Below are 8,612 nucleotides of genomic sequence, written 5' to 3' on the forward strand. Positions count from 1 at the left end.
AAAAATATGGAATTTTGCGTGTCATACTTGCGCAGGCTAATCTTCTCTGTTTCGTTCCAATTTTAGAATATGTATGACCGAAGTTGTACGCTGAATACTAACGGTGCGACCCTATATATACCAACAATTTCAACATACGCGTCTTCACGGGTGTGTTTACGTTTATCGTCAGATAGCAGTTAATCGCCAGCCTGCATATTTAACTATCGCGGTTCGTAAATTCGAACGATTGCTTTTGGAAATTTCTTGAAATTATCGCAGATAAGTTATTGGCCAACGATCGACGATCAATAGTTGCACGCTTTACATCCTGCGATGGTTACAACATCCGAACCTGCCAAGATCAATTGGATTTTGGCCTGCTCGTATTAAGAATACTTTAATTTGACCTTAATAATTATTTTATGCACTACACTTCCGTTCTTCGGAATCACGAGCTACAATCATCAGAAGTCGAACGCTATTAAAATTCTATACTACGCTTTTGGCAATTGTACTTGATAATTGCAATATCATGTCACTGCATTGTCAGATAGTAAACGATGGTGAAGCACTAATTTCAATATTTGTGTTACGTGATATTTTAGTTTCACGCTGATGGGTTATTTTTCGCAGCTGCGATGTTCCGTTTTATAGCAGCGGGTGCTTAATTCCACGATGCTGCCAAGAGAACAATTTCTTTCTTACTTAATTGCTTTACTATGAATTTATACTTCTTTCACCTTTATATTGACGACCTTCTTTCACCTTCGACACACACATAATGACTGTTCTACAGAACACTAATTAGTTTCGCCGAATTGTGTTTAAGCTATTTTATTAATTTTAGTTACAGCAAGTAACAGTTGCTCTATTAACTTGTAAGTGCCCAATGCTTGCTGTAATATGGTCGTTTCTGATCTGTAATTTTTTTAAAAAGATTTTTAAATTGAAATTTTACTTTCTCTGAAATACATTTTCTTATATCCATAAACTCAAATCTCTGAATGAGAAAAATTCGCAATAAAAACGAGAACGTCGTTTTCACTCGTTGCAACGGCCAACGTTTCTGTTTTCTAACGAATAACGAAAGAAACAAGGCCCTAGATCAGCATATCGGAGTCTTTCATTCGTCACGACCTGAAGAAAAGCAAAAATATCCAGTTTCCACTGCGTTACGAAATTGAAATGCTCAAAACGATGAAGGATGTTCGATAGAGAAAGTAGCAAAGTGAAACGGTTAGCAGAGAGTGGTTTCGATCCACCGATCTCTGGATTATTGGTTCAGCACGCTCCCACTGCACCATTCTGCTACGGAACACTTTGTTAATACGGAAGACTGATTGTTTTATTTTTGCAGCCATGGTAGATCACGGTGTTACTTTCCTTTATCACCTACTTATACATATGGTAAAAACAGGTATTGCAATCATTTCATACTTCCGATTTTCAAGTTTTAAATTAAAAAAAACCGCAGTTTTGTGCTTTCTACAATGCGATTTATGTGATGACGACCGCGTGTCTGTTTGAGCGCACGTGTTTCCAATCCTACTAAACTGTTTGATACCAAATCTGGTATTTAAGCATATTCACTTACATTTCGATTTGATAAACTTTACGTACTTATCGAAAGTGACATATTTACGTTAAGCGTTTTCCAGATTCTCAATTGATAGGTACTGGGTAATTATCAATACACCAACCGCGTTCATATTTCGCACTGATTACTTACTTTCTAATGGCGTTGCATTGTTTCAGTTTGAACGAAAAGTTGCTTACTCGGAACTATAAAATATGCTATCGCAGCGATTATGTAGACAGTTCTATTTCAAACTGCAAAACCGTTCTTCACATTGTTAATTCGGCGTTGCCGTGAAGGGTAAACGGCATGCATTTAATTTTGAACTAATCGAAAAAGTTCCGTGAGATTTCTGAAATAATGAAATTAGGTTCAAGTATTTTAAACCTGTGATAACTCTATTGGACATGACCGAGTGAAAAGTAATTAAAACAAATATTAAAATATATATCTGAATGAAATTTTTTATACTTAAGCCTGGTACCCACAAGCGGCAACGGACGACGGAAACGGTCGACGGAACGGCAAAATGACGTCACTTTTGCCGTCGATGTCGACGGAATACGAAGTTGAAAATTTTCAACTTTTGCCGCGACGGAAAGCGGCACGGTAAAAATTAGACCAATAGGAAGACGGTTTAGCAATGTCGTCATAAAGATCACGTGGGACGATAGCATTCGAACTATGGCGGTCGGCAAGCTAAAAAGCTTTATTTGTACACTAATACGCTAATATATTTCATTTATACTCTATATTACTATCCGATTTAAATATTAATGTCAAATAGACTTACTTACTGCGTAAAGTATTGGGAATGGAGTAAGCGTAATTCGGCGACGAAAGTATTCGATATTCCTAACTTTCGACGATTTAGAATATTTTTCCTATCCAAATTATTCGTTTTTGAGATTTTTTTTTATTTGCGATGAATCAAAGGCAAACCTAAAAAGTTTAATTGATATAACAAAGCAATCTCGGTAGACACCATTTTCGACTACTGGCACGTGGTCTACCTACTGTAGTAGCTGGTTTATATCTACGGCTGGCAGATGGCGCGTTTCAATTGTAGGGTAATTTCCGCATGTGAGTACACGGGACACGGAAAGACGACGGAACGGCAACTGTTTCCGTCGTTCATTGCCGCATGTGAGTACCAGGCTTTACTCTCTACGACCCTGCGGCAAAGTGCCATTAACTAAAACTCCAATTTTCTTAATGTCACGTTCACTTACACTGTTTCATAACGAACAAACAAAATAAGAATCGTCGATTCGGAAATGTTATCGTTGGTAAGAATTGTCTCGATTTTAATAAGAAATAACAGTATCCATTTACTACAGCGTTTCCGGATTAAAATCCGTGAGAAGACAAAGTTAGAGGGTAGAAAAACAAAATTACAACTTTAGCAGAGAGTGGTTTCGATCCACCGACCTCTGGGTTATGGGCCCAGCACGCTCCCACTGCGCCACTCTGCTTCTGCAAAGCAATGCAGGCTTTCGGCTTTTCATATCTTTTACTTAAAGTACGGTGAAATTGATTCTCTGTCACTAATATAAATAATATCTGATGATGAATAACTTCACAATTTTACACAATGAAATGACTGGAACTAACAACAGCTTCAATTAGCATAGCCAGTATGGTAATAGGGTGGCAAGGAATTTCAATGAACTGGAAACTAATAACACCGATAAGCAATGAATTGCCGCTTTAAAGAAAATTAAGCCATTTAGATAGAATCTTATGTGTACAATTCAGATTTGACTAGCAAATTTCTCCATCGCATCACATTTTATCATAATTCGATAAAATATGCCATTTAGACCTACTTGTGATTAAAAAAATTAACCAAAAGGTATTTCTAGGTCGAAAAGGTCGATTTCTAGTAACGCGGGTAAAATACATACAGCGGTGCCTCGTATAACGTACGCCTCGAATAACGGACGCTGCGAATAACGGACTTTCTTTTGGCCGTTACCTGACTCGAGCAACGGACTGGTTGCGGACAACGGACTTTCCATTCGGCAGTTACGTGATGCAACCAATGGACTTTCTACGAACAAGTGCGAATGATGTTTCCACTCTTTTGCCGTTTCCAATGACAATATGTTATTTTTATAGTATATTAGTGTTATTAGAATATATTATCAGTATATCTGAAGTACAGAGCGTTGGATTAGGCTTGCTTCCTTGTTTATTAGGTACATCAACACAGTGCAGGGTATTTACATTTATTCAAGTGTTGTGCAAATCAAGGTTTCTAAAACAACAGAAAAGTGATTTCAATTGAAACAATGCAAGAAATCATCAGAAGGAGTGAAAGTTGACAAAAACTTCCTTGTCGAATGGGGAGAGGTTCAGGAGTTTACCAACACTCATTATCCAAACAGAGCTGAGGCCAACAGGATCAATGATCTCTACAATGACACTCTTGCCCGTCATTTCCAACAGGTGTTGAAGAAGAGAGAGAAACAGATCACCTTGGACATGTTTTTCAAGAAGCCAGCTACCAAAAAACAAAGGATGGAACAAGAGGAGTTGACCCTGCCAGCTCCAGTAGCCTCTCCTGAATCTGAATCCGATTAAAAAACAATAAAAAAAAGACTCGCTGCAATGTGTAAAAAGTTTGTATCTGTATGAATGTGTGAAGAGTGTTCCTCCACCTCCTCCTCACAACATCTGACTACCCGGCATAATTGGTGACTGCTCCATTTTCGTTTTTTTATGGTACAGTACGGTTATTTTATGCTGTGGAACGAATTATATGTTTTAACATGTATTTCTATGGGAAAATGCGTTTCGTATAACGGACTATTCACTTAACGGACGTGCACCTGGAACGGATTAAGTACATTATACGAGGCACCACTGTATATTAAAATTATTTATTTAATTAATATACCTTTTTTTTTAAACTCTTTCCGCCCTGTGGGCACTAAGAGGGCCTCTTTTAGCAAGCCCATTATGGGTTCTTCCAGGCCCATAATGGCCGGGTGGTGAGGGGCAGAGCCCGACATATTCAGATAAATGCTCAGGCTCTGGGGTACAATGGGGATCAGCCTTCGTTGCCTTCTTCGCTCTCAAGCCCAATCCTCACACTTTACAGTTTTGGCGCATTAACCCTGAACCTTGAGTCCTCTACCAAAGAAGGGGTTAACTCGTGCATAGACATTTAAGATGACAGGGCTGCAAGCCTCGACACGTCCAAACAGCTGTTCGTCCACACAGGACGCCGCCTAATACAAATTATAGGATCCTCTTCAAGAAGAGGGTCTAGCTCAGCAATTTACAATTCCTTTACTTGCTGCAAAAGGCTCAACAAAAGTCCTCAGTCAGAGGACTAACAACAACATGACTACTGACAGTAGTCAATCTTAGCCTTACACTCTCGGGTTCCCGCAGATAGTGCGGGCAACCAGTACTCAGGGTTGAGTAACCAGCTCCGAAGTTAAGTGTTCTACATCGCCCTACTCAAAAAAAAGGTAGGTGCGGGAGTTCGCTTTGTATGTCTCAGATTCCAGAGGGTACGGACTGTCAGATCCATGGCCCTTAGTTTCTATACCAACACGGCAAGACTACCAACTTACATCGGACAAGTCCAATCGACTACACTCCACTTATCTGATCTAAAGACAAGTCCTCCTTGGGAATCCTGTTCGTAACGGCTACAGCAACTATCCTTAACGGACCTACAGGGAACCATCCTGACACCCACGCGGTCGGAACAAACAAGTACAGCCATAGCGACGCGAATGTACCCCCCCCCCCGTTAAGATGTGGGGTTGCAACCACTATGTCAAAATGGAGCCCAAGTGCTGTTCGTCCAGTCATGGATAGATTCCAGGTTTGGGAGAATTTATAAATCACATCTGAGGCCGCGGAGAACCACTGCACACATTCTCATAAAGATTAGTAGAGAACTTATTACTCTGTTTATTAGCTACAGACTTAGCCCTATAGGAAATTGCACACAGACAACAGGCCTCACTGTAACCTGGTATACAAGCCCAAGGTCTGTAATCATTTAAGACGACGGGCCGAAGACCCCACACGCTGTTCGGCTGACGGCCCATTACAGGCACCGCCTTGGCAGTAGCGTAACGTAGTGGGGGCGGCCCGCCCTGGGCGGCACTGTTTAGGGGGCGGCAAAATTTAACAATAAATAATAATATCTTTTAAGAATTTGAACCATTTTATTTCATAACTTCGTCCACCTACGATTCGGACCGATTGAAATGAGCACAGAATAGTGTTACCATCCGGACAGTCCGGGAATCGACTCGCCGTCCGGGGATATCTTGTGCAACCTGTCGACCTTTTTTTTTTCTTTTTTGCTTCTACGATTTATTCGTATATAACTGATTTAGAATCAGCATGCACTGCACATTATTCTTCGCATTGCAAAATGACATTCCGTCAGGGACTTCTGTTAGAACTAACCTCACCTACTGTCCGGGTCAGCAATTTTAAAAAGGTAGCAACTAGTGTTGCTACCTTTTTTAGTGTTGCACCTAACTAGTGTTACACGGAATTTTTCATTACTTATTCTGTGACGAAACTGAATTTTAGTCTTTTAAATTGAGATACCTAAATAAGGGGGGGGGCGAAATTTTCCTCCGCCCAGGGGGCTGACACCCACGCTACGCCACTGCGCCTTGGGGTACCAAGTGTACATTCAAGATGACGGGATCACGAAGTCTCGACGCATCCATAATCTCTGGAACCTTAGGCACGGGTCTAAAGACTCCATCAGGGACCAAGGCGGGACCTCCTATCCCCGCTAGGCCCCCTTGCCACATTAAAACCGGTTCCCTACCTAGGGGGAACAGCCTTGATGTGCCGGGTAGGTTGTTAAAGATCGACTTCTTCCCACCCAGTCGACCTTTAACCACCAAAATTTTATAAAATTGGCCCTCTAATACACCAGTGGTGTGCCGTCATTAGAAGCGGTGGATGCGCCGCTTCCTTTGTATTTTCTAAAAAATAAATACATATTTTTAATTATTTTATTTATTTATTTCCCAAAAAGACACTGTGGCCAGGTTGGCCTTTCATAAGCATCTTAAAACAAAAATCAACAAAACCAACAAAAAAAAAAAAAAAAACAAAAAAACAGGACGCAGCTGAGAAAGAAAATTACATTCTACATCAGGTCCAAAAATAGAACAAACATCACTGTGGCTTAAGTTTTTTTCGTTTTTTTGAAGATTTCATAACTTGATATATTACGTAAATCGTTGCACAGACTATTCCAATAGAAGATTAATTGAAAGATCGGTGCAGATCTTCCCACCTCTAGTTTAACAATTGGGAGACTATATTCACGAATTATACGAGTATCTCGTGTTGATATGTGACATTCTCCTATACCAATTCCGAGGAAGCTGTTTTCCTTTTTGCCCTTTATATATTTGAAACCCTTCAATAGAATCAGTTTCTTGTAAATTTCACTAATCTTGTCAATATTATCGGTGCGGTAGAGTTCAGATACTGATTCCATAAAGTTTAAGATTTAAACTTTAAATTATAAATTGAACGCATGTAACGATTTTGTGCCATCTGAACATTTATTAACAGCGTATAGAGATGCGGTTTCCCATACAGCAATACCATATCTTATTTTAGATTCAATGCAAGTGTGGTACAGCCGTTTCAAGAGCTTGATGTGCTTAAAAAAGCTTGAATTTTCTTATTTATCCCAGTATACTTTGCCAGGGAAAGTGCAACATCACCTATATGTTTATTCCAGCGCAGATTGTCGTCAAAAGTTACTCCCAAAAACTTAATAGCATTTACTTTTTCTATGTTATAATCATTTATTTTAATTTTTAAGCGATGTGNGGGAAAGTGCAACATCACCTATATGTTTATTCCAGCGCAGATTGTCGTCAAAAGTTACTCCCAAAAACTTAATAGCATTTACTTTTTCTATGTTATAATCATTTATTTTAATTTTTAAGCGATGTGGATTGATTATTTTATTCCTATTTGCAAAGCAGAGGAATTTAGTTTTATTTTTGTTAATTACTAATCTATTGTTTTCATATAACTATTTAAAGTTTTTAAAATGTGATTTAAATTCTCCTGAAGAACTATAACGTTCGTATGAGAATAAGTTATCACTAGATCGTCAGCGTACATCAGTATATTCTCTTTTGGTATATAGTTAAATAAATCATTAATATATATATTGAAAAGCAGTGGACCCAAGATTGAACCTCGAGGAACGTCCTTATTTAGCCTGAAAGAGCTAGAGATAATATTAATTTTAATTATATGAAAATAATCGCACAATATTTTATCATAACCGCATTATGTATCTTATTACAAATTTCTATACTACACGTGAAAAAAAGATAAGATTGCTATTGTATATTCGAATATTAGTGGCGGAGTGGAAGTGCTGTATCGTCAGCATCCAAAAAGCCAGATTCGCGCACACGCTTTACAGAGCACCAACCGCACCCGGTTTAGCCGGTGGAAGCCTAGGACCTTGGATGCATGCTACACGTATACCGCATCCAATTCTATCCAGGACCGGTTCCGGGCTGTTAGCCGCCCGCCTGCTAGATATTTGGCCGCCCTCGCCAGATTACGTGAATCACGAGTATAGATTTATAACTTAACCCAACCGATAAGAATTTACCTGTATGTTTTTATGATAGTTTTCTGTATAGTTGACGGGAGTTTAAAAAAATCCGTTAAAATATTTGATATATTTATTCCGCTCTCCGATTTTATATTACTCACGGATTTCAATGTTAAACCAGTGATATTACGATTTCGTATGTCCTATCTTTAAGGGAATGTAGAAAAAAACGTGTACAATTCTTGTATAATGTTAAAAAATTAACTGTTATTTTGGTAGCGTAATTTACAACTAAATTTAATGAATGAGAGAGATGCGCGAGGTACAGAAACAGCTCTAGAATTTATTTTCCTTAAATTTACGATTTATGTATCCGTTTGTCATAAAAATTTGTCTTTCCACTTTTTCCCGAGACTACAAATATTCGAGTACAAAGTAACTGGTTTCGACTTATTTCTACTTAAG

General features: G+C 38.8%; 1 non-coding gene and 1 pseudogene across 1 annotated transcript; both read right to left on the reverse strand.

Moving 5' to 3' along the window:
• Positions 1-89, reverse strand: LOC111624586 (annotated as a pseudogene).
• Positions 90-2,961: 2,872 nt separating this feature from the next.
• Trnam-cau lies at positions 2,962-3,033 on the reverse strand. Its single transcript has one exon. It is a non-coding gene; the product is annotated as a tRNA-Met (tRNA).
• Positions 3,034-8,612: the final 5,579 nt, after the last annotated feature.

This window comes from Centruroides sculpturatus, unplaced genomic scaffold (assembly GCF_000671375.1).
Source record: "Centruroides sculpturatus isolate CEXI.00-Female unplaced genomic scaffold, Cexi_2.0 scaffold15, whole genome shotgun sequence".
Classification (NCBI taxonomy): Eukaryota; Metazoa; Arthropoda; class Arachnida; order Scorpiones; family Buthidae; genus Centruroides; species Centruroides sculpturatus.